Source organism: Calonectris borealis, unplaced genomic scaffold (assembly GCF_964195595.1).
Source record: "Calonectris borealis unplaced genomic scaffold, bCalBor7.hap1.2 HAP1_SCAFFOLD_180, whole genome shotgun sequence".
Taxonomy (NCBI): domain Eukaryota; kingdom Metazoa; phylum Chordata; class Aves; order Procellariiformes; family Procellariidae; genus Calonectris; species Calonectris borealis.
In genome coordinates this window covers 59,700-83,194 of record NW_027441565.1, presented here as the reverse complement: position 1 = coordinate 83,194, position 23,495 = coordinate 59,700, and the positions used below count along the sequence as shown (strand labels likewise).

The following is a 23,495-nucleotide window of genomic DNA, read 5'->3' as shown; positions in this document are numbered from 1 at the left end:
CGCCTCTGCTCCCCCGGCACCGGGATCGGACCTTTCAGCCCCGTTTCTGCCAGAAGCATCACACAAGCGCTTGCCCTCCCCGGGGGCATCTTTGGGCCTTGAGAACAGGCGCAGCAGCTGGGTTTTTGGGCTCAGAAATGGGTGCCAAGTGAGCTGGTTTGGGGGCCCAAAGCAGAAGCCGGTTTGGCCGTTTGTGCGGGGGGCTGGGAGGGCATTGGGGGCTGCGGGGGAAAGCAGGGGGTGGGCAGGGTGCGTGGACCCTCCCCGGGGGGAGGGGCTCTGGTCCTGCTGGACCCCGAAGTGCGGGAGGCCGGCACGCACCAGGCCCAACTCAACGTCTGCGGTGGTCTCTGGGGGGAAGAGGTGGTCTCTGCTTTTCAGACCCCGCACGCCCTCTTCGAGTCCAGCTCTTGCTTGTCGACTGCTTCGAATAGTTATTAACTGATTAGTCGTACAAACTAATTAATGTTTATACAATGTCCAACTATGATATTTAATCCTAATAGTCGAGTTTTGACGGCGATTGGTTTACGACCTTGTCAAAAGCCCAGGCTGTTGCAAATAGCTGGAGCTTGTAAGGAGAAGGAGCTGAAATCAACGGTGCAGAGCTGGAGCTTCAATTAGCCAGAACCGTCGCAAGCAGGAGCTGGAACGAGACGGGGTGTCCACTGTCTGGGGCATGCCTTAGCCAGGGGCAAAATTACCAGCAGCTGTAACGAGCGGGAGCTGCGATTCGCTGCAGTGTCTGTTTGCCGGAGCATCCGTCGGCCAGACTGCACTCCCAGCACGGCTGAAGAGCAGCCAGGCGCAGGCAGGGCTGTCCCCGGCAAGGCGCTCCGAGCGGCAGGGAGGCGAGTTGTCCTTCTGCCAGCGGGGAGCCCGGCCTCTTCCCTCGGGGATTAAATCCACGCCACGCGTCGATCCGCTCTCTTTGCGTGGAGGGTCTCTCCCGGTCCCGTTCCCGAGGGCTGAAGCGAGGTCCCCCGGGGGGCAGGCGGCAGCACGAGGCGGCGGTGTCTCCCCGGTACCCGGCAAAGGGGAGCGAAACCGGCCGGCTGGAGCTCCCGGGGTGCACAGCCCGGCCCCGCACGGCAGAATCCTTCCCTGGGTTTTCGCCGTTGGCTGGGTGTGACAAACAGGTTCATTTTGTGCCTCCTCTTTTCCCAGCGTCACCTTCTGCGTCACGTGAAGAAAATCCTGCGTGGTTGACGCCGCTTGCTGCTCAGGTGATGGCACGTGTGGGGCCGGGGGAGCCGGGAGAAACATTGGCGCGTCCAAGGTCGCTGCAGATGCTCCACGTCAAACCCAGGGAAAAGGCAAATTTGCTGCCGGTGCAGAAAAGCTGATGAACAATTGCCGTGAACAGAGCGTGCCTACGTACCCTCGTTAGCGTAACTAACCCTGGGTAGTTACGAGTGTTTTCCTTTCAGGGAAAAGAATGAGCTTTCATCTACGAAAAATTAAGAGCTGCCTGTGTCCTTCTTTAAGTTCAAGTGTTTCTCTTCTGTTTGTTCATACTGATTTTATGGGCAGGTTGGAAATAGCCTTTTATTTTTATAGGCATAACTCAATTTGTAGTACTACGTGGTGTCAGGAGAGTGAATTTTGGAGCACCCAGGTATCACTAGAAACGGAATGAATGAGACACGATGGAAACTGATATTTAAACTTGATTTTTACTTGATATTTTTTTTTTCCTGAGAGTGTTGACGGCACGTTGTCCTGTGGCTCAATCCACGTTCTGTTCAGTGGAGTCTTCAGTCTAGGACTTTTAAGGAAAAAAGTTGGTCCTTCCAAAAAAGGGCTAGTCATTCATAGGCTCGAGGCATAGACTTGGAGAGCCGCTTAAGTACGTGATCAGAATTAAAGCCAAATGTCGCTTCGTGTTGCTGCTGTTGGCCTTCACTTTCGTTAATTTCCCCGCTGCTCCGTCATGGTTGGGAGCTCTGAATCATCATTTTTTTCACTCCCTAACGCATTTTTCTGCCCAAGGAGAGGCTACGTTTAAAAGTTACTTAGTTTCCTCGCAAATGCATCGGTCAATAAAACGGAGTTATGATTATTAAAACCACACAAATGACACCGGTCTTACAGATCTGGACTATTTCTGAACACGTGTTCATCGCGTGCAGATGTCATCGGGATACGGATCACCTGCATTTCATGCTCTGACGAGACAATCTGCTGAGACAGGGACGAGCTCCAAAAGAAAAAAAAGGTACAATGTCAAGGTTTTGTTTTGTTGTTGGTTTTTGTGGGCTTTTTGTGTTTGTGTTATTTTTTGGTTTGTGTTTTGGTTTTTTTTTTTTTAAAAAGAGTGCGATGTTGACTGGTGGCAGCCTGCAGAGCTCTCTTGCTGCCTGACCTCTCCTTTTCTTCTCTGTCACTCCTCTTTCGTGGCTGTAATTTTCACTCGGGTAGTTTTAGAAGAGCGATTTAGTTCCTCGCCTGTGTAGATGTGCTGGTAATACCTGGAAGGTAAATGCTTGAACCGGTAGCGAATAACTTGGCTACAAGTAGAATTTCTGAAGGAAGAACAACAACAGCAGGAAGCAAGTAGCGAGTTACCCCAAATTTGTGTGTGTCAAACACATCAAAGTTTTATTGCCAAACATTGTTTGGCAATGTGTTCCAAATGGCTCGTTTTGGTAAACATAAATTTTCAGGAAGTTCAGGGTTGTGTGTGGAAAAACGTGCCCCTCTGTCTAGGTGTCCTGCTACGTAAATAGCCTCAGTCAGTAGCACATCCAGCGGCAGGGCTGCTGTTCCCTGCTCTCGATATTGCCGTAGTAGTGTTGTGATATTTCGACCTAAGAGGCGGGTTTAGGAATGGAAGGAGAATGCCTGCGTCCTGCAAGGGCTACGAATGCCGACCCTTTTCTCTGCCTGCTGCTTTCCTGTGCGTGAGATGAAACTGTATTTTTTTTTTCTCCCTTGTTCCCGGTAGAAATATTTCTGAAGCTGTCGCTGCTGTGGGTTTGCAATGTGCGTTACTGCGTTTTTGTAGAGTTCTAGTTACGGATCGTTTCTGCCGCGGCAAAGTGTCAAGATACGGTTTTCAGTTTAAAGCTTCAGAAGCTGCATTCGCTGAAATCGGCGTAGGTGAAGCTGGTTGTTGTGGTTTAACCCGGCAGGCAGCTAAACACCACGCAGCTGCCCGCTCGCTCCCCCTGCCCCCAAAGTGGGGTGGGGGAGAGAATCGGAAAAAAAAGTGAAGTTCGTGGGGTGAGGTAAAGACAGTTTAATGGGACAGAACAGGAAGGGGAAACAATCGTAACGATAAAAGAATATACAAAATAAGCGGCGCACAATGCGATTGCTCACCGCCCGCCGACTGATGCCCAGCCGGTCCCCGAGCGGCAGTCGCCGCCGCCCGGCCAACTCCCCCAGCTTATGTACTGAGCGTGACGTCATATGGTACGGACTGTCCCTTTGGCCGGTTTGGGTCATCTGTCCTGGCTAAGGTCCCTCCCAGCTTCTCGCTGGCAGGGCATGAGAAGCTGAAAAGTCCCCGACTAGCGTAAGCGCTACTTAGCCACAACTAAAACATCAGCGTGTTATCCACGTTTTTCTCGTCCTAAATCTAAAACACAGCGCTATACCAGTTACCAGGAAGAGAATTAACTCTATCCCAGCCGAAACCAGGACGCTGGTCTTGCGCATGATCCCGCTGTGCTCGCAGGGGTGCTCAGTGGCTCCTCATCAAAACAGCGAGGTGTGTGTGGACGTCCGTAGGGTTGCGCTAGGGGTCTGGGGGCGTTATGTATTTTTGCTGTTGGAAGACGGAATAGAGCGTGTGCCTGTTAAATCTAACGATGGTCGAAGGTTGGGAGGGACCCTGAGCAGGTTTGGTGGCACAACTGCAGTTTTCAAAGATCTTGACCGTTTGGAGAAACGGCCTGGAAAAAAGGATTCCTCTTTTGCAGCGAGTTCGCGAGGACAGACGGGTTGCCGTACTCTTTAACAAAAATACTCAACTTGGGACGTATCGGGTGAGGAAATCGCGGCTCTACTTAGGCTTGAGAAAACGTACGTAGGTGTCTGTGCCTGTCACCTGCGCGTCTCTAGGCAAGTGAGTTCTAAAGCTGCCGATGAGCCAAAAGAAAAGGCACGGTTGTCTAAAACATGCATAAGCTCTAGTGGCCTGTCTCAACAACTGCACCAAAGATGATGCAAAATACTTTCTCCTCCACTCAGTTGTAGTCTTCACAGAAAAGGAAGCTTTGTGCTAAACGTTTTTTTTTTGGTTTTTTTTTTGCCTTTCCTCTCAGCAGAATGTCAACTGCCGTGAAAGTACGAGACGGATGGAAAGGATCCATAGTGGTCTGCAAGTACAAGGTATGCCTGTGATATGTGTCTGCATTTTTCCTAAGATGCTTGTAGTGTGGACTTTACAGTCAACACGAAGAATGTGGCAACTCTCCTTCTATCTGATTTTTTAACATGAAATATTTTAACACAAATACTAAAAATAAAGGTCTGTTCTGGAGCGTGGTACGCCTATTCAAGGCTTGCTTTCCTTCGTCTATTTTCTCTTCCTGAAAGCAGAGTCTTCTGTTTCTGTGTGCTTGCTATTAAAGGGTGCTGTGAAAATAATGTTGGACTAGAAGAGGAAAGGAACCGTTTGTAAGAGTTCGGACGTTCGGGAGAAACAGGCTTTGTTTTCACGATAAAAGCTTTATGCTTTTTCAGTCAGTCAGTGTTTAAAATGCCTTACAGGAGCACTCGAACACCTTAGTGAGATACTGGCATCTGTGCTAAAAGCAATCAAGGTCAAAGAAGAGGCGTGGACAACACGGGACAAATCGGCGTCGCTTCGGTGTGTTTTCCAGGCTTTCCCGAGAAGCGGTAGCAGCCTCGTAACTAGCGACAGAGAGTCCTGATGTGTTTTCGGTGAGTTACTGATTCTCTAATGTCCTTTTTCCTAACCTGCAGCGCGTAATTTTGACTTCGGTTGGAAAGAGATTTTCCAGAATGGAAATCTTTTTCATTCAAAGGAGTTGCCTTTTACAAACTTCCCATCAGAATGGATCTTCAGAGATGACGTGCTTGGCAGTAGAAGTCATCCGCAAGGAGACTTTTCACTCTCTCTGGAAAAAAAAAAAGGAGTTAAGTCGATTTCCTTGCAAGGACCCAAGCGCAGCACATCTTCCAGTAGTCGACGTACGGCTGATCTTTGGTTCTCGGGTGTAACGGTCGAGAGATCGTAAAGACGCGTTCCTCCGCACGCTTGGGTACAGCCAACAGCGTTAGCAAACCTGCCAGTCCTTTTTGGTAGCCTGATGTATTGCAGCACCGGGGATTTGATATTCCCCACCGCCCCCCTCCCCCCCCCCCCCCCCCCCAAAAAAGTAAAACCGTATGGGAGATCTCTTATCTCACTGATTTTTCTCTCATAAATGAAATTTTAAAAAGAAAGTTAAAATTGTCTAATTTCCAAACTGACTTGCATTGTTTAAACTGCAGCTGCCAAATAGCTGTAGTGTATAATTTATTAGGTGTGCTTAAGCAGTTGGGTAGTTGCTCTAAACGTTTAAAAAGAGAGGCAACTGAACGTTAGGGGCTTTTTTCCCGATCTTTTGGCAGAGTGCTCTGAAGCACTTTATTTCTGTCTCGCTTTCGACGGCGCGTTTCCCCGGCAGTTCGGTAGCATCGGTCTCGGCGCAGCTGGCCAGGCGTCCCTCCTAGTCATGTCACACACGCAAAACCCCTGGTCAAACGATAGCTGTGTAGCTTGGAGGTAGATAATTTAACGGTATGAATTCACAGCTACGCAATTTCAATGAACGCAAAAGGAAAATCAAATATTTTTATAGTACGAGTCTTCTCATTGTACGTATGTAAGCGTGCGCACGCCTTTTTAGCATAAAATGAATTGCTGAGATTTGTTCTTTCTTTTTCATTTTACTCTTCAAAGTTTTACGCTTCACTTTCAGCTTTATCGGCCAAGCGAGCGAGATGCGCAGCAGCAGCAGCAGCAGCGCAAGGGCTGGAGCTGCGGCGGTGGATCCGTGAGCGTAGATGCTGATTACGGCGCGCCCTTGTCCTGCAGCCTCACGGGGTTATCTCCCGGCAGCGGTGCTGTAAGGAAGGGACGAGGCGTTTTCCGACACCAGCGAGAGCGTTTACTTCTCTGCGAAGGACGCGTTCAGAATCGTGTCAATTAGTCCTCACGCGGATTTTAAGCGTTCGAATCGCTCGAGCTTTTAAAGGCGGCGTTGTATTTCGAGCTGACCCGTTTGCCTGGCACCCTCCTTTAGCTCGACTGCTACCCTCTCCCTTATCCTGACCGAATTCCTCTGGTGCCTTCGGTGCTGTTTTTTTAACGTGCTGAAATATCCGTTGGGATTTTTGTTTTTCAGATGCCTCGCTGTGAGCGTCCCGTGGTGCTCAGGAGAGACCCCCGGCCCAGGTTTGCCTGCCGGTCGTTGGGCGTGCTGAGGGTGAGGGGCCGGCTGGCAGCCTGCGGGACGGGGGCTGGGGGGGGCTGCAAGCATTTGGGGGGGCCGCCCCTCCTTTATCTTTCTAGCAGAGCCCCCCTTTTTGGCGGGGGTGCGTGCGTACATACGTAAACGGCATTATTAAAGTAACGAGCTGCCGGTTGGGGCCGTTTCCCTCGTTTTGTGTCTTTTTGGGGGGGTGAATAAAAAGGGGGGGTTGGGGGGCCTGGAGGGGTGATGTTGTCATTTGGGGCACCCCAGCATCACCACGGGGGTGATGATGCCGTGGAGGAGCAGGTGAGTGGGGAATGGGGGGTCATGGGGGTCCGTGTCCCCCCCTCCCCCCCCCCCCCAAAGGGGGTCACAGCCCAAATTGCCTGAAAATTCATGGGGGGGGTTTCAAAAATTTTTAAAAACTGTAAATATATCTGTGAGGCCTCGAAATAGAAAAAAATCTCTCCTTGTTACATATATTGAAAAATAATATTAATTTATACGTACAAAAGGATTTCAAAATAAGGACCTATATCTGCCCTATTATATAAAGGATTTTAGAGTATAAAAAAATTCGAAAGATGTATATAGGGTTTTAAGATACAAAAATAACTCACGTCTCTATAAATCAAAAAATAAAGAACTTCCAAATGCAAAAAGGATGATACATTTTATACATGAAGGAATTTAAAATAGAAAAAGGTCTGAATAGATACCGCTATCTACACTTACTACGTGTTACATAGAGAGTCTACATAGACATTATACGTAATCTAAGAGATTATGTACAAGTGTAAATAGACATCTAAGTCTAAAACCTAAGTCTATAAAGATATAGGTGTAAATATATGTAAGTGTAAATAGAGAAGTCTATAAAGACATTTAAGTGTTCAAAATATGTAAGTCAACAGATCCCTAGTCTGAGCAGGTATTATATATAAGAAGTGGGAAATAGGGGGGTATAAGTGAAACATAAATATATTCACTAAATATATATAGAGAGATATGTGTAAATACATTAAGTGTAAATGTCTCTGATAATAAGGTTTTTAAAATGCAAAGAAACCCTGTTTATAGAAAGGATTTTAAAACTCGACACAACCCCCCCCCCGCCCCAAAACACCTCTCTATTGAAGATACAAAAGCGCTTTCAAAAGCTGCCTCTTCCCTGTTCTCCTTTTCCGCCTGTTCCCATCCTGATTGGGGGCCAGTTCCCCCAACAGGGACTTTCCCCTGCAGGGCTGCGCACGCAGAGCGGGACCTGCCGCCATGGCCTAAAAATACCACAAAACCCCTAATTCGGGGCCTGCAAGGGGTGGGGAAAAAAAAGCCCGCAATTTTGGGGGAAAAATACCCAACTTGGAGCTCCCGGGAAAGCCAAATCCGCCTGGATTTGGGCAGCCGGAAAGCAAAAAAAACCCCATTTTCACGCACAAAACGAAAAAGCAAAAACCACCAATTTTTGTTGTGAAAAAGCGTTGAAAAACCTCCAAATGGTGGAATGTTTTGGAAAAGGAAAAAACCCCAATTTTGATATTATGGAAAAGCAAAAAACCCCCCCATTTGGGGAAGATTTGGGGTGAAACACCAGCCACTTGAGGGGCATCGCTCGTGGTTATCCAGCGAGGGTCAGTCAGTCATCGGGAACGGATTATCTGTTGCGGGTCATCCCAGGCGAGTTTTCTGCTGTGGGTGGTCCCGGGTGGACCCCCTGGCGTAGGTCACCCCCACGCATGTCCCCCCCCGCCCCTCCCGGTGTCCGCCCCGCCTTTCCCGTGCGAGGTTTTTCCCCCCGTGCGAGGTTTTCCCCGTGACGCGCCCCCCGTATCCCCTGCCCTCCTACCTCGTGCCCGCACTGCCCTCCTCTCTCCTCTCCCTCCTCCCACCCCCCGTGTTCCGCACTGCCTCCCCGTAACCCCTCTGCCCCGGACCCCTGGGGTGCTGCCTGCCCCGCCAACCTGCCCGTTGCCCCCCGCCCAAACTCTGGCACCCCCCTCCCGCTCCCCCGCACCCCACTCCCACCCCGCTCTCCCTCCTCCTGCGTTTTGGGTTTGTGCTGCAAACGGCGTCGGTGACGCGGGGCTGCGTGAGTTCCCGCTGCGCAGCGCTTGCACCGCGCCGGGGGCTGTGCTGCTCCTCGCCCCGCCCTGCCGGCGAGCGGGCTGGGGGTGCGCGAGGGCCTGGGAGGGGGCACCGCTGGGAGAGCTGACCCCGGCGGACCCAGGGGGTGTTCCAGGCCCTGTGACGTCAGGAAATAAAACTCGGGGGGCGGTTGGCGGGGGGGCCGCTGCTGGGCTGCGGCTGGCTGGGCATCCGTCGGTTGGCGGTGAGCCGTTGTTTTCATTTGTACCGCTTGTCTGTCTGGGGTTTTTCGCTCTGTTGTTTGGGGGTTTTTTCCCCCCTTTTCCTTACAAGTGGAGTTTTTTCACTTTTGCCCTTCCAGTTCTCTCCCCCCTCCCACTGAGGGGGGAGCGAGTGAGCGGTTGTGTGGTGCTGAGTTGCCAGCTGGGATTAAACCACGGCACAAGGTGAGTTGCAAGCCCTGCTGGCTAAACGCTTTAGGCTCTCCGTGTTATTCCTGCCATCTTGCCCTCCTTGTTCTTTCCTGCTGCTTTCAAGTGCCTTGTGCTCCAGCAGCAGGCTGGGAAGGAGGGTTGTGGCAGGAGCTGCAGCACCCTGTGACTCCTTCTCAGGCTGCTAGCTTCGCCCTTTGTATGGGCTGCCGAGGTCGTCGGCTCCGCAGGGGCCACAGGCAGCCCGCAGAGCTTGAGGCCAAGCCATTCCTTTCCCCTCTGCGCAGCAGCGGTTCTGCCGCTGCTACAGGCAGCCGCTTGCTCGAGGGCGAGGGGCTGGGATGACGACAGGCTGCTGCACGCTTCAGTCGAACTGAGACGCCGTTCTCTGAGGAGCCGGTGCAAGGAGAGCTCAGGTCCGTTCTGTACTGCCGATGGCTCTTCACAAGGGAAGCGTGCTCTGGTTTTAGCAGAAAAAGGTGTCGGTCACAGGCAGCCGCCTATCACTGCGCACAGCTCAGCTATTTGGCAGGGGTCTTGCTTGTTCAAGTAGAGGCGTATTCCTCGCCTTGCAGTCTCGATGGCAAAACAATCGGGGGTTCAAGCTACAAAAGCACAGAGCAAGGATGGAACCTGCCGGGCTCTACGGTCAACTGCTGAGGACGCCTAATACACCAGCAGGCCTCTTGGCTTTCCCTGCCTCATTTCTAATTCCTTTGCACGCTGGAGGGCAGGGTGGTAAGTGACGTTGTGCAGTGTCTCTCCTCCAAGTGGCAAGCCCTGCGTGTGTGCAGGATGAGGAGAGCAGAGTGCTGATAGCACAGAGGCGAGGAAAGGTGCAAACACCGCAACACAGCCCCAGGACCACCAGCGTATCGCTCGTTGTTTGCAGGTCAGCCGCTGGCACCGGGTCTGCTCAGAAGCGCGGTTTCCTGATGGACATAGCTGCCCCTCCCCTGCTCTCAGGGGTGTCACCCGTGTGGCCTTATGTTTTTTAAGTCTCTCTCCAGCATCTGTTGAGTCGCCGCTGTCACTCCCACAACCCCGATGCCACCTGCCGACCGAGACAGCGATCCCTGGGGCTTCCTCCGGGTTAGAAAGAAACCTGTTCCACAGGTTCCCCGTGCTGCTTCTCCTCCCCGGGTAATGGGCTGGGGGGCACGGGCAGAAACAACCACGGGACTTGTAAAGCGGCCAGAGGGAAAGGACTGAAATGCTGGAGCCACCGGGTGCTTTTTGGTACAGAGGCGATGAAGATTAGTGCCCGGGCCGCGAGTGGGAAAAGGGCAGGGAAATCTAAGCCCAGTACCGCCAGTAAGCAGTTACCGTCTTTCGATGGTACGAACTGGGCGGAGAGAAGGGGAAAGGGCCGGTGAGGCGACGGTGGCACCCGGCGGGCGGAATTGGGTACTGCAGCTCTTGAGCCGCGCATGCGCGGTGGGGCGCTCTCCTCTGCTCGCTGCTGCCACCGAGCGATCAAAGCTGGGTACTGCAGCTCTTGAGCCGCGCATGCGCGGTGGCGCGCTTTTCTTTGCTCGCTGCTGCCACCCTGTGACCAAAACTGGGTACTGCAGCTCTTGAGCCGCGCATGCGCAGTGGCGCGCTCTCCTTTGCTCGCTGCTGCCACCGAGCGACCAGAATTCGGTACTGCAGCTCCTGAGCCGCGCATGCGCGGTGGGGCGCTTTTCTTTGCTCGCTGCTGCCACCGAGCGACCAAAGCTGGGTACTGCAGCTCTTGAGCGGCGCATGCGCGGAGGCGCGCCTTTCTTTGCTCGCTGCTGCCACCGAGCGACCAGAATTCGGTACTGCAGCTCTTGAGCCGCGCATGCGCAGTGGCGCGCCTTTCTTTGCTCGCTGCTGCCACCGAGCGACCAGAATTCGGTACTGCAGTGCTTCAGCCGCGCATGCGCAGTGGCGCGCTCTCCTTTGTTCGCTGCTGCCACCGAGCGACCAAAACTGGGTACTGCAGCTCTTGAGCCGCGCATGCGCGGTGGCGCCCCCTTTCTCCGCGCTGCCGTCCGCCGGTAACGGCAATGCCGTACTGTGGTGCCTGCGGGGTGATGCCGCCGCGTTCGTTGGTTCGTTCCGGTAAGGAAACGCCGCTGCCGCCCCACGTGCGCGGTGCCGGCGGGCGCTGGGCCTGCAAAGCGCGGACCTGCAGCGCCGGTGCCGCCCCCGTGCACGCGCCGCCCGGCGGCTGCTCGCTGCTGCCGCCCCGTGGCCGAATCGCGGTACTGCAGCGCCGGCACCGCTCAGGTGCGCAGCAGCGCCGCCGCCGCCGCCGCCTTCGCTGCTGCCGCCCCGAAGCCGAAGCGTGGTCCTGCAGCCCGGCGTTCGCGCGCCGGCTCTGGCCCCTCCATGCGCCGTCCCCATCCCGGTGCCTCCCTCATCCCGGTGCATTCGTCATCCCGGGCGGCAATGGTTAGGGTGCCCCCCCCCCCGCATGCCAGCACCCCCAAGAGTATCGGCGTGTCCCGGTGCTGTCCCCATCCCTGGGGCAGCTCCCCGTCCCCTGTCCCTGCGGCTGGTCGTTGGGCTCTGTGTTCCCCCAATAAAACACGGGGACAGAGGGGACCCCTGAGGACAGGGGGTGGGGACCCCCAGAGAGTAGGCTGTGCTGCCGTCGCTCCTCGGTGCTGGCCCTGCTTGTCCCCTGTCCCCCCGGTGGTGACGAACTCCGGGCCACTGGCGGGGACCCTCACTGTCACCTTCCCCCCATGCCGGTTGCCACCAGCGACAGGGACAGCGACGCACCCCCGGGGGTGTTTGGGGTCCCCAGGGTGGGAGCGGAGGTGCAGGATGCCGGGTCCCCCCTGCCCGAGCCCTGCAGACCCAGGTGGAGCGCAGGCAACCCCGGCCCTGTCCCCAGCCCTGTCTCCGCGTGGCCGTGGGTCGGTGCTGCCATTGCGTGGCCAACGGCTGGGAGGACACAGCTCCCGCCGGCTGGGGCCAGAGGAGCCCGGCAGCCTGGGGACCCCCGGGAAGGGCCGGCTGTCATGGGGACTCGGCGCCCAGGGCCCAGGGCACCCCAGAGACCCTACAACAGGGTGCAGCATGAACTATTTTATTACCTGTGCAGTATCCATGAGTGAGTCCCCATCGTTCCCATCCTGGTCCCCCAGTGGGTCGGGGTCCCAGCTGCCCCTGGGGGTGGCTGCAGGTGTCGGGGGTGGGATCCCTTCTCCCCGCGGTGCCCCCCACCTCCCCAGGGTCATCCCTCCCAGTCTCAACTCCCCACATGGTGTCCTCAATCTCCCGAGAGACACCTCTGTCCCCCAATGTCCCCCTACCTACCCCACTCCCAGGGTCCCTCCCGGACCCCAGGATTCCCCCCCTGCCCCATCCTGAGGCCACCCCCCCCCCCATCCCCATGGTCATGAGACACACACACGCACACACCCTCCAGCACTGGGGAGACACTGGGAAGAGCCGGCACTGCCATCTCGGGGACCTGCTAGCCCTCATCCTCCCTAAAGTCTTGCACCATGCTCTGCTCCGTGGGGGGAGTGCCCACAGTCAGGGGGGTGGGGGCTCCCCTCCTCCCCAGGGAACCCCCCCAACCTGTCCAGGGCACCCTCTGCCACCTCCCCAGGGTCCAATCACCGTAAGAGGGTCTGACCCTGGGATCCCGCTGGTTAACGTCAGGTGCAAGAGAAGGTTCCTCATTACTCCTTGATTAGTTCTTAGGTGCCAGCTCGAGCTGGGTGCCTCCAGAGAGGGACCCCTACCCCGGATCACCCTCCTTGCACACCTGCACCCGTTGCAGGAGGGTCCACGCGCACCATGGGAGCCATGTGGGAACCAGAGGCGGCCTCGAGGCTGCTCAGCAGCAGTTAAAACACCCCAGTGGTTTCAGGCACCGGCTGTTTTGCTCCCGAACCCAAGGGTACTGCCGAGAAAAATAACCACCACTGTCACACGAGGGTCCTGCACAATCCCCACCATGGCACAAGGGTCCCCGTGCACCTGCCCGCCATTGCACGAGGGTCCCCTGCACACCAACCAATTGCATAAGGGTCTTCCTGCACTGCCCCCCCCATTGCATGGGCGTCTCCACACACCGACCCCCCGCTGCGCAAAGGTCCCTGCACAATCCCCACCGTTGCAGGGGGGTCCCTGCGCAGGCACCCGCAGTGCACAAGGCGCCGTGCGCATGCGCACTTCCGGGGCGGGGACTACAACTCCCGGCGTGCCCCCCGCGGGCGGCCCGGAGGAGCCGCGCGCTGATTGGCTGCGGAGGATATTTCAACGGGGCGCGCGGCGGGCTCTGCACCCAGGCGGCGGCGGCGGCGGCGGCGGCGGCGGCGGCGGCGGCGGCGGCGGCGGCGGCGGCGGCGGCGGCGGCGGCGGCGGCGGCGGCAGTCTGAGGTGCCGCGGGCACGGCGGGCTGGCGGGAGGCTGGGGACCCCCCGGGGGACTGAGGAGGGGGGCTGTGCGTCTCGGGGGGACCGGGGAGGGGGGCCGGGGGGGGGCTGTGCGTCCCGGAGGGGGCCGGGGGGGGGCTGTGCGTCCCGGAGGGGGCCGGGGAGGGGGGCCGGGGGGGGCTGTGCGTCCCGGAGGGGGCCGGGGAGGGGGGCCGGGGGGGGCTGTGCGTCCCGGAGGGGGCCGGGAAGGGGGGGCTGTTCGTCCTAGGGGGGCTGGGGAGTGGGGCTGGGGGCGGGGGCTGCAGTCCCCCAAGGAGCTGGGGAGTGGGGCTGTGGGTCCTGGCGGGGCTTGAGAGTGGGGCTTGGGGCTCCCACGGGGCTGGAAAATAGTGTGGTCGGGTGCTGTGAGCACCGGGGTTCCTGGGGCTGGGAGGCGCTTGCAAACACCGGGGAGGGGCTGCGAGCATGGGGGGCACAAGGGTTGCACCAGGGTCGGTGCACGATCACCTCCATTGTACGGGTGTCGATGTAGAGGCAGCCGGGCTGCACGAGGCGCCGTGCGCATGCGCGGGGCGGGGACTACAACTCCCGGCGTGCCCCGCGCGGGCGGTCCGGTGGAGTCGCGCGCTGATTGGCTGCGGAGGGTATTTCAACGGGGCGCGCGGCGGGCTCTGCACCGAGGCGGCGGCGCAGCGTGAGTGTGAGGGGCCGCGGGCCCGGGGAGCCGAGGAGTGGGGCTGTGGCGGGGGGGCGGGGCGGTCCTGCAGGCTCCGGGGACGGGGGCTGGGGGGGCTCCAGGCGGAGGAGGGGCTGTGAGCATCTGGGGAGTGGGGCTGGGGGGCGGGGCTGTGTGCCCTAGGGGGGCCGCGCAGTGGGGCCGGGGCGGGGGGGCGGGGTGGGCGCTGTGTGCAAACAGACCCTCCCTGCGAGTCCCCACTGTCGCCCCGTGGGGCCGGGCACCCCCCAGCCCTCCCTGCAGGCAGACGGGCAGCCTGTAGGCAATGGAGGCCGCCCGCCCCAGCGAGGTGCTCGAGCCTGGGGGCTTCACGGGCCGAGTCGAGGGAGGAGCTGCTGGAGAGAGGGCTTAGAAACGGCCTTCTGCCCCCGAAACTGCTGGAGCATTTGAAGGGGAGGGACAGGTCCACCCCAGGGCCCCAAGGGGAAGCCCTCGGAGCAGGGACTTGGGGTCGTTCCAGGAGCAAAAGCTGGTCCCAGCCAGCTCGCCTCTGCTCCCCCGGCACCGGGATCGGACCTTTCAGCCCCGTTTCTGCCAGAAGCATCACACAAGCGCTTGCCCTCCCCGGGGGCATCTTTGGGCCTTGAGAACAGGCGCAGCAGCTGGGTTTTTGGGCTCAGAAATGGGTGCCAAGTGAGCTGGTTTGGGGGCCCAAAGCAGAAGCCGGTTTGGCCGTTTGTGCGGGGGGCTGGGAGGGCATTGGGGGCTGCGGGGGAAAGCAGGGGGTGGGCAGGGTGCGTGGACCCTCCCCGGGGGGAGGGGCTCTGGTCCTGCTGGACCCCGAAGTGCGGGAGGCCGGCACGCACCAGGCCCAACTCAACGTCTGCGGTGGTCTCTGGGGGGAAGAGGTGGTCTCTGCTTTTCAGACCCCGCACGCCCTCTTCGAGTCCAGCTCTTGCTTGTCGACTGCTTCGAATAGTTATTAACTGATTAGTCGTACAAACTAATTAATGTTTATACAATGTCCAACTATGATATTTAATCCTAATAGTCGAGTTTTGACGGCGATTGGTTTACGACCTTGTCAAAAGCCCAGGCTGTTGCAAATAGCTGGAGCTTGTAAGGAGAAGGAGCTGAAATCAACGGTGCAGAGCTGGAGCTTCAATTAGCCAGAACCGTCGCAAGCAGGAGCTGGAACGAGACGGAGTGTCCGCTGTCTGGGGCATGCCTTAGCCAGAGGCAAAATTACCAGCAGCTGTAACGAGCGGGAGCTGCGATTCGCTGCAGTGTCTGTTTGCCGGAGCATCCGTCGGCCAGACTGCACTCCCAGCACGGCTGAAGAGCAGCCAGGCGCAGGCAGGGCTGTCCCCGGCAAGGCGCTCCGAGCGGCAGGGAGGCGAGTTGTCCTTCTGCTAGCGGGGAGCCCGGCCTCTTCCCTCAGGGATTAAATCCACGCCACGCGTGGATCCGCTCTCTTTGCGTGGAGGGTCTCTCCCGGTCCCGTTCCCGAGGGCTGAAGCGAGGTCCCCCGGGGGGCAGGCGGCAGCACGAGGCGGCGGTGTCTCCCCGGTACCCGGCAAAGGGGAGCGAAACCGGCCGGCTGGAGCTCCCGGGGTGCACAGCCCGGCCCCGCACGGCAGAATCCTTCCCTGGGTTTTCGCCGTTGGCTGGGTGTGACAAACAGGTTCATTTTGTGCCTCCTCTTTTCCCAGCGTCACCTTCTGCGTCACGTGAAGAAAATCCTGCGTGGTTGACGCCGCTTGCTGCTCAGGTGATGGCACGTGTGGGGCCGGGGGAGCCGGGAGAAACATTGGCGCGTCCAAGGTCGCTGCAGATGCTCCACGTCAAACCCAGGGAAAAGGCAAATTTGCTGCCGGTGCAGAAAAGCTGATGAACAATTGCCGTGAACAGAGCGTGCCTACGTACCCTCGTTAGCGTAACTAACCCTGGGTAGTTACGAGTGTTTTCCTTTCAGGGAAAAGAATGAGCTTTCATCTACGAAAAATTAAGAGCTGCCTGTGTCCTTCTTTAAGTTCAAGTGTTTCTCTTCTGTTTGTTCATACTGATTTTATGGGCAGGTTGGAAATAGCCTTTTATTTTTATAGGCATAACTCAATTTGTAGTACTACGTGGTGTCAGGAGAGTGAATTTTGGAGCACCCAGGTATCACTAGAAACGGAATGAATGAGACACGATGGAAACTGATATTTAAACTTGATTTTTACTTGATATTTTTTTTTTCCTGAGAGTGTTGACGGCACGTTGTCCTGTGGCTCAATCCACGTTCTGTTCAGTGGAGTCTTCAGTCTAGGACTTTTAAGGAAAAAAGTTGGTCCTTCCAAAAAAGGGCTAGTCATTCATAGGCTCGAGGCATAGACTTGGAGAGCCGCTTAAGTACGTGATCAGAATTAAAGCCAAATGTCGCTTCGTGTTGCTGCTGTTGGCCTTCACTTTCGTTAATTTCCCCGCTGCTCCGTCATGGTTGGGAGCTCTGAATCATCATTTTTTTCACTCCCTAACGCATTTTTCTGCCCAAGGAGAGGCTACGTTTAAAAGTTACTTAGTTTCCTCGCAAATGCATCGGTCAATAAAACGGAGTTATGATTATTAAAACCACACAAATGACACCGGTCTTACAGATCTGGACTATTTCTGAACACGTGTTCATCGCGTGCAGATGTCATCGGGATACGGATTACCTGCATTTCATGCTCTGACGAGACAATCTGCTGAGACAGGGACGAGCTCCAAAAGAAAAAAAAGGTACAACGTCAAGGTTTTGTTTTGTTGTTGGTTTTTGTGGGCTTTTTGTGTTTGTGTTATTTTTTGGTTTGTGTTTTTTTTTTTTTTAAAAGAGTGCGATGTTGACTGGTGGCAGCCTGCAGAGCTCTCTTGCTGCCTGACCTCTCCTTTTCTTCTCTATCACTCCTCTTTCGTGGCTGTAATTTTCACTCGGGTAGTTTTAGAAGAGCGATTTAGTTCCTCGCCTGTGTAGATGTGCTGGTAATACCTGGAAGGTAAATGCTTGAACCGGTAGCGAATAACTTGGCTACAAGTAGAATTTCTGAAGGAAGAACAACAACAGCAGGAAGCAAGTAGCGAGTTACCCCAAATCTGTGTGTGTCAAACACATCAAAGTTTTATTGCCAAACATTGTTTGGCAATGTGTTCCAAATGGCTCGTTTTGGTAAACATAAATTTTCAGGAAGTTCAGGGTTGTGTGTGGAAAAACGTGCCCCTCTGTCTAGGTGTCCTGCTACGTAAATAGCCTCAGTCAGTAGCACATCCAGCGGCAGGGCTGCTGTTCCCTGCTCTCGATATTGCCGTAGTAGTGTTGTGATATTTCGACCTAAGAGGCGGGTTTAGGAATGGAAGGAGAATGCCTGCGTCCTGCAAGGGCTACGAATGCCGACCCTTTTCTCTGCCTGCTGCTTTCCTGTGCGTGAGATGAAACTGTATTTTTTTTTTCTCCCTTGTTCCCGGTAGAAATATTTCTGAAGCTGTCGCTGCTGTGGGTTTGCAATGTGCGTTACTGCGTTTTTGTAGAGTTCTAGTTACGGATCGTTTCTGCCGCGGCAAAGTGTCAAGATACGGTTTTCAGTTTAAAGCTTCAGAAGCTGCATTCGCTGAAATCGGCGTAGGTGAAGCTGGTTGTTGTGGTTTAACCCGGCAGGCAGCTAAACACCACGCAGCTGCCCGCTCGCTCCCCCTGCCCCCAAAGTGGGGTGGGGGAGAGAATCGGAAAAAAAAGTGAAGTTCGTGGGGTGAGGTAAAGACAGTTTAATGGGACAGAACAGGAAGGGGAAACAATCGTAACGATAAAAGAATATACAAAATAAGCGGCGCACAATGCGATTGCTCACCGCCCGCCGACTGATGCCCAGCCGGTCCCCGAGCGGCAGTCGCCGCCGCCCGGCCAACTCCCCCAGCTTATGTACTGAGCGTGACGTCATATGGTACGGACTGTCCCTTTGGCCGGTTTGGGTCATCTGTCCTGGCTAAGGTCCCTCCCAGCTTCTCGCTGGCAGGGCATGAGAAGCTGAAAAGTCCCCGACTAGCGTAAGCGCTACTTAGCCACAACTAAAACATCAGCGTGTTATCCACGTTTTTCTCGTCCTAAATCTAAAACACAGCGCTATACCAGTTACCAGGAAGAGAATTAACTCTATCCCAGCCGAAACCAGGACGCTGGTCTTGCGCATGATCCCGCTGTGCTCGCAGGGGTGCTCAGTGGCTCCTCATCAAAACAGCGAGGTGTGTGTGGACGTCCGTAGGGTTGCGCTAGGGGTCTGGGGGCGTTATGTATTTTTGCTGTTGGAAGACGGAATAGAGCGTGTGCCTGTTAAATCTAACGATGGTCGAAGGTTGGGAGGGACCCTGAGCAGGTTTGGTGGCACAACTGCAGTTTTCAAAGATCTTGACCGTTTGGAGAAACGGCCTGGAAAAAAGGATTCCTCTTTTGCAGCGAGTTCGCGAGGACAGACGGGTTGCTGTACTCTTTAACAAAAATACTCAACTTGGGACGTATCGGGTGAGGAAATCGCGGCTCTACTTAGGCTTGAGAAAACGTACGTAGGTGTCTGTGCCTGTCACCTGCGCGTCTCTAGGCAAGTGAGTTCTAAAGCTGCCGATGAGCCAAAAGAAAAGGCACGGTTGTCTAAAACATGCATAAGCTCTAGTGGCCTGTCTCAACAACTGCACCAAAGATGATGCAAAATACTTTCTCCTCCACTCAGTTGTAGTCTTCACAGAAAAGGAAGCTTTGTGCTAAACGTTTTTTTTTTGGTTTTTTTTTTGCCTTTCCTCTCAGCAGAATGTCAACTGCCGTGAAAGTACGAGACGGATGGAAAGGATCCATAGTGGTCTGCAAGTACAAGGTATGCCTGTGATATGTGTCTGCATTTTTCCTAAGATGCTTGTAGTGTGGACTTTACAGTCAACACGAAGAATGTGGCAACTCTCCTTCTATCTGATTTTTTAACATGAAATATTTTAACACAAATACTAAAAATAAAGGTCTGTTCTGGAGCGTGGTACGCCTATTCAAGGCTTGCTTTCCTTCGTCTATTTTCTCTTCCTGAAAGCAGAGTCTTCTGTTTCTGTGTGCTTGCTATTAAAGGGTGCTGTGAAAATAATGTTGGACTAGAAGAGGAAAGGAACCGTTTGTAAGAGTTCGGACGTTCGGGAGAAACAGGCTTTGTTTTCACGATAAAAGCTTTATGCTTTTTCAGTCAGTCAGTGTTTAAAATACCTTACAGGAGCACTCGAAAACCTTACTGAGATACTGGCATCTGTGCTAAAAGCAATCAAGGTCAAAGAAGAGGCGTGGACAACACGGGACAAATCGGCGTCGCTTCGGTGTGTTTTCCAGGCTTTCCCGAGAAGCGGTAGCAGCCTCGTAACTAGCGACAGAGAGTCCTGATGTGTTTTCGGTGAGTTACTGATTCTCTAATGTCCTTTTTCCTAACCTGCAGCGCGTAATTTTGACTTCGGTTGGAAAGAGATTTTCCAGAATGGAAATCTTTTTCATTCAAAGGAGTTGCCTTTTACAAACTTCCCATCAGAATGGATCTTCAGAGATGACGTGCTTGGCAGTAGAAGTCATCCGCAAGGAGACTTTTCACTCTCTCTGGAAAAAAAAAAAGGAGTTAAGTCGATTTCCTTGCAAGGACCCAAGCGCAGCACATCTTCCAGTAGTCGACGTACGGCTGATCTTTGGTTCTCGGGTGTAACGGTCGAGAGATCGTAAAGACGCGTTCCTCCGCACGCTTGGGTACAGCCAACAGCGTTAGCAAACCTGCCAGTCCTTTTTGGTAGCCTGATGTATTGCAGCACCGGGGATTTGATATTCCCCACCGCCCCCCTCCCCCCCCCCCCCCCCCCCCCCAAAAAAGTAAAACCGTATGGGAGATCTCTTATCTCACTGATTTTTCTCTCATAAATGAAATTTTAAAAAGAAAGTTAAAATTGTCTAATTTCCAAACTGACTTGCATTGTTTAAACTGCAGCTGCCAAATAGCTGTAGTGTATAATTTATTAGGTGTGCTTAAGCAGTTGGGTAGTTGCTCTAAACGTTTAAAAAGAGAGGCAACTGAACGTTAGGGGCTTTTTTCCCGATCTTTTGGCAGAGTGCTCTGAAGCACTTTATTTCTGTCTCGCTTTCGACGGCGCGTTTCCCCGGCAGTTCGGTAGCATCGGTCTCGGCGCAGCTGGCCAGGCGTCCCTCCTAGTCATGTCACACACGCAAAACCCCTGGTCAAACGATAGCTGTGTAGCTTGGAGGTAGATAATTTAACGGTATGAATTCACAGCTACGCAATTTCAATGAACGCAAAAGGAAAATCAAATATTTTTATAGTACGAGTCTTCTCATTGTACGTATGTAAGCGTGCGCACGCCTTTTTAGCATAAAATGAATTGCTGAGATTTGTTCTTTCTTTTTCATTTTACTCTTCAAAGTTTTACGCTTCACTTTCAGCTTTATCGGCCAAGCGAGCGAGATGCGCAGCAGCAGCAGCAGCAGCGCAAGGGCTGGAGCTGCGGCGGTGGATCCGTGAGCGTAGATGCTGATTACGGCGCGCCCTTGTCCTGCAGCCTCACGGGGTTATCTCCCGGCAGCGGTGCTGTAAGGAAGGGACGAGGCGTTTTCCGACACCAGCGAGAGCGTTTACTTCTCTGCGAAGGACGCGTTCAGAATCGTGTCAATTAGTCCTCACGCGGATTTTAAGCGTTCGAATCGCTCGAGCTTTTAAAGGCGGCGTTGTATTTCGAGCTGACCCGTTTGCCTGGCACCCTCCTTTAGCTCGACTGCTACCCTCTCCCTTATCCTGACCGAATTCCTCTGGTGCCTTCGGTGCTGTTTTTTTAACGTGCTGAAATATCCGTTGGGATTTTTGTTTTTCAGATGCCTCGCTGTGAGCGTCCCGTGGTGCTCAGGAGAGACCCCCGGCCCAGGTTTGCCTGCCGGTCGTTGGGCGTGCTGAGGGTGAGGGGCCGGCTGGCAGCCTGCGGGACGGGGGCTGGGGGGGGCTGCAAGCATTTGGGGGGGCCGCCCCTCCTTTATCTTTCTAGCAGAGCCCCCCTTTTTGGCGGGGGTGCGTGCGTACATACGTAAACGGCATTATTAAAGTAACGAGCTGCCGGTTGGGGCCGTTTCCCTCGTTTTGTGTCTTTTTGGGGGGGTGAATAAAAAGGGGGGGTTGGGGGGCCTGGAGGGGTGATGTTGTCATTTGGGGCACCCCAGCATCACCACGGGGGTGATGATGCCGTGGAGGAGCAGGTGAGTGGGGAATGGGGGGTCATGGGGGTCCGTGTCCCCCCCTCCCCCCCCCCCCAAAGGGGGTCACAGCCCAAATTGCCTGAAAATTCATGGGGGGGGTTTCAAAAATTTTTAAAAACTGTAAATATATCTGTGAGGCCTCGAAATAGAAAAAAATCTCTCCTTGTTACATATATTGAAAAATAATATTAATTTATACGTACAAAAGGATTTCAAAATAAGGACCTATATCTGCCCTATTATATAAAGGATTTTAGAGTATAAAAAAATTCGAAAGATGTATATAGGGTTTTAAGATACAAAAATAACTCACGTCTCTATAAATCAAAAAATAAAGAACTTCCAAATGCAAAAAGGATGATACATTTTATACATGAAGGAATTTAAAATAGAAAAAGGTCTGAATAGATACCGCTATCTACACTTACTACGTGTTACATAGAGAGTCTACATAGACATTATACGTAATCTAAGAGATTATGTACAAGTGTAAATAGACATCTAAGTCTAAAACCTAAGTCTATAAAGATATAGGTGTAAATATATGTAAGTGTAAATAGAGAAGTCTATAAAGACATTTAAGTGTTCAAAATATGTAAGTCAACAGATCCCTAGTCTGAGCAGGTATTATATATAAGAAGTGGGAAATAGGGGGGTATAAGTGAAACATAAATATATTCACTAAATATATATAGAGAGATATGTGTAAATACATTAAGTGTAAATGTCTCTGATAATAAGGTTTTTAAAATGCAAAGAAACCCTGTTTATAGAAAGGATTTTAAAACTCGACACAACCCCCCCCCCGCCCCAAAACACCTCTCTATTGAAGATACAAAAGCGCTTTCAAAAGCTGCCTCTTCCCTGTTCTCCTTTTCCGCCTGTTCCCATCCTGATTGGGGGCCAGTTCGCCCAACAGGGACTTTCCCCTGCAGGGCTGCGCACGCAGAGCGGGACCTGCCGCCATGGCCTAAAAATACCACAAAACCCCTAATTCGGGGCCTGCAAGGGGTGGGGAAAAAAAAGCCCGCAATTTTGGGGGAAAAATACCCAACTTGGAGCTCCCGGGAAAGCCAAATCCGCCTGGATTTGGGCAGCCGGAAAGCAAAAAAAACCCCATTTTCACGCACAAAACGAAAAAGCAAAAACCACCAATTTTTGTTGTGAAAAAGCGTTGAAAAACCTCCAAATGGTGGAATGTTTTGGAAAAGGAAAAAACCCCAATTTTGATATTATGGAAAAGCAAAAAACCCCCCCATTTGGGGAAGATTTGGGGTGAAACACCAGCCACTTGAGGGGCATCGCTCGTGGTTATCCAGCGAGGGTCAGTCAGTCATCGGGAACGGATTATCTGTTGCGGGTCATCCCAGGCGAGTTTTCTGCTGTGGGTGGTCCCGGGTGGACCCCCTGGCGTAGGTCACCCCCACGCATGTCCCCCCCCGCCCCTCCCGGTGTCCGCCCCGCCTTTCCCGTGCGAGGTTTTTCCCCCCGTGCGAGGTTTTCCCCGTGACGCGCCCCCCGTATCCCCTGCCCTCCTACCTCGTGCCCGCACTGCCCTCCTCTCTCCTCTCCCTCCTCCCACCCCCCGTGTTCCGCACTGCCTCCCCGTAACCCCTCTGCCCCGGACCCCTGGGGTGCTGCCTGCCCCGCCAACCTGCCCGTTGCCCCCCGCCCAAACTCTGGCACCCCCCTCCCGCTCCCCCGCACCCCACTCCCACCCCGCTCTCCCTCCTCCTGCGTTTTGGGTTTGTGCTGCAAACGGCGTCGGTGACGCGGGGCTGCGTGAGTTCCCGCTGCGCAGCGCTTGCACCGCGCCGGGGGCTGTGCTGCTCCTCGCCCCGCCCTGCCGGCGAGCGGGCTGGGGGTGCGCGAGGGCCTGGGAGGGGGCACCGCTGGGAGAGCTGACCCCGGCGGACCCAGGGGGTGTTCCAGGCCCTGTGACGTCAGGAAATAAAACTCGGGGGGCGGTTGGCGGGGGGGCCGCTGCTGGGCTGCGGCTGGCTGGGCATCCGTCGGTTGGCGGTGAGCCGTTGTTTTCATTTGTACCGCTTGTCTGTCTGGGGTTTTTCGCTCTGTTGTTTGGGGTTTTTTTCCCCCCTTTTCCTTACAAGTGGAGTTTTTTCACTTTTGCCCTTCCAGTTCTCTCCCCCCTCCCACTGAGGGGGGAGCGAGTGAGCGGTTGTGTGGTGCTGAGTTGCCAGCTGGGATTAAACCACGGCACAAGGTGAG

The 23,495-nt window shown here is 54.5% G+C and overlaps 2 long non-coding RNA genes across 2 annotated transcripts; both read left to right on the top strand.

Moving 5' to 3' along the window:
- Positions 1-4,719: 4,719 nt before the first annotated feature.
- Positions 4,720-6,461, top strand: LOC142077222 (uncharacterized). The gene is made up of 4 exons (XR_012671631.1): positions 4,720-4,893; positions 4,998-5,234; positions 5,587-5,740; positions 5,937-6,461. It is a non-coding gene; the product is annotated as an uncharacterized LOC142077222 (long non-coding RNA).
- Positions 6,462-15,945: 9,484 nt separating this feature from the next.
- On the top strand, positions 15,946-20,990 carry LOC142077226 (uncharacterized). The gene is made up of 6 exons (XR_012671640.1): positions 15,946-16,750; positions 18,801-18,864; positions 19,246-19,419; positions 19,524-19,760; positions 20,116-20,269; positions 20,466-20,990. It is a non-coding gene; the product is annotated as an uncharacterized LOC142077226 (long non-coding RNA).
- The last annotated feature ends 2,505 nt before the right edge of the window (positions 20,991-23,495 follow it).